Here is a 2106-nt window from a genome sequence, read left to right as displayed (position 1 = left end):
GAATATGTTGAGAATTTATTAAACCATAAAATGTAATTAATATATATTTTATATTTAAAACATATGACCAAATAAATGTTCATATTTAAAATTAAAATTTTATGTTATAAATTATAATATAACATTATTTCATATATAATTATAATTTATAAAAAATATATATAATATTAAAAAATATTATATATAATATTAAAAATTAATTAAAAATATATAAATATGCGAACCGGTTTAGTCTTAGAAAACATAAAATCAAGACCAGACCAATTATGACCAGTTTTTAAAATGGAGGAATCAGTCCCGGACCGAGCCAACCGGTCCAGGCCGGTTTGGGTCGACTTTCCACTTCTCCGGTTTATTTTTACAGCCTTAATATATTATAGTATATTATAATATATAGCGATATAGTATTAGTAATAACTACTAATACTATAAACTATAATGATAATATATAGTTGGTTACTAATAGTATACTTAGTATTAATACTTAATACTAATATACTTAATACTTAGTATTAATACTTGGTATTAATAGTATACTTAATACTAACATATACTATTAGTAATCCACGCCCATTATGGCCCATTATATATAGTACTAATACTATATTTATACACTATATAGTGATATAATAATATGTATATGGTTATCTACTAATACTATATATTAGTGATAATATAGTATAATTACTAATATTATAGTATCATATTGTGATATAGTATTTGATTATATATGTTAGTTATGATAATATGCTAGTGATAATATATTAGTGTTTAACTTATTTATATATTTGATTATATATGTTAGTAATAATATGTTGGTAACATACACTTTTTATATTAGCGTATATGGTTAAATGTATATAAATGTATTTATCAAAAAGAATATATATTATAATTTATTATGCTATAAAATGTATTTATACTTAATATATATATAGTTTATATTAATAACATATAATCAAATATTTATGTTTAAGATAAAATTGATTAAAATTTTATGTTATAAAATTAAAATTTTTAATGATAATGTTATATCAAATGTGAGATTAAGATTTATAAGATTAATTTTATGTTATTAGATTAATATTATACATAACTAATAAGATTTTAAAATTTAATGTTATATTTAGGCCTACAACCTGCACTACTTTTTGACCCGATCCGACCCGTCTGCATACTCAGATAGAAACGACATGATCCGTAACATGCGAGTCGGGTCATTTGATATTCACCAACTCTGAGAAAACTTTCCCAATTCCTCAGTCTTTTTTTTTTTTTTTTTTTTCGTAGAGCTTTACTTCGAGGGGAGCCCTTCCAGAAATTCTCGACGGCCAAGGTTGAACACATGCCGAAGAGGGGGTTTGGAAATAGTTTTGAACCAGCAATAGACGCGCCTCGGTTAGAACCTCACTAGCTGCGTCATTGCCCCAAGCGCAAAGATAACCCAATTCCTCAATCACAACAAAATAAAAACCCCAACAAAATCCAACGCTATCGCAATGTCGTTCGCATCAAATACTTCGATGTAGTGTCGTGCATGAGCTTGAACGAAGAGCTTGGCTTGTTATATTGGAGTCCATCAATGCCCACAAAGATGCCGTAAACGTCGTCGTTGCGGGCTTCGATGCCTTTGTATTCACGGGCTCGGCTGATCGAACTATCTGGTTCAGGTTTTGTTGAAATAGGAAAACACGATGAACTTCTAGGAACGCGAGAAGAGGCAGAGTGAGAGGCAGAGTGAAGAAGAGGAAAGGTTGCTTGAGTTGGGGAAGGGCAGATGAAATCTATGTAAAATCTTACCTGATCAATGGTCATCGAATGTGGGTTGCAGTTAAAACAACAGGCGATTCGCAATCATCAGTGACCAACAAGGGCGACTTGGCTGCTAGGTTTGTGTCTGAAGATCACACTGAAGTGTTTTATTTTTGTAAGAGTCGGGTATGCCCGTTATTTATCGGGTTCGACCCGACGTTGATGCAAAACCGTTATCTATCGGATAGATCTCATCGGGTCAGACGGGTTGACGGGTCCGACGTGTATTTTGCATAGCCCTAGTTATATTAGTCAACAATTTTGCTTATAATATAAACTTATTTCTATATATAA

The 2106-nt window shown here is 30.3% G+C and overlaps 1 non-coding gene across 1 annotated transcript; it reads right to left on the bottom strand.

The window, feature by feature from the left end:
- Positions 1-1290: 1290 nt before the first annotated feature.
- LOC118349132 lies at positions 1291-1441 on the bottom strand. The gene has a single exon (XR_004802122.1). It is a non-coding gene; the product is annotated as a U4 spliceosomal RNA (small nuclear RNA).
- Between the last annotated feature and the right edge of the window lie 665 nt (positions 1442-2106).

Source organism: Juglans regia, chromosome 7 (assembly GCF_001411555.2).
Source record: "Juglans regia cultivar Chandler chromosome 7, Walnut 2.0, whole genome shotgun sequence".
NCBI classification, from domain to species: domain Eukaryota; kingdom Viridiplantae; phylum Streptophyta; class Magnoliopsida; order Fagales; family Juglandaceae; genus Juglans; species Juglans regia.
Note: the sequence above shows the minus strand (reverse complement) of the source record. Positions and strands in the feature narration are given on the sequence as shown.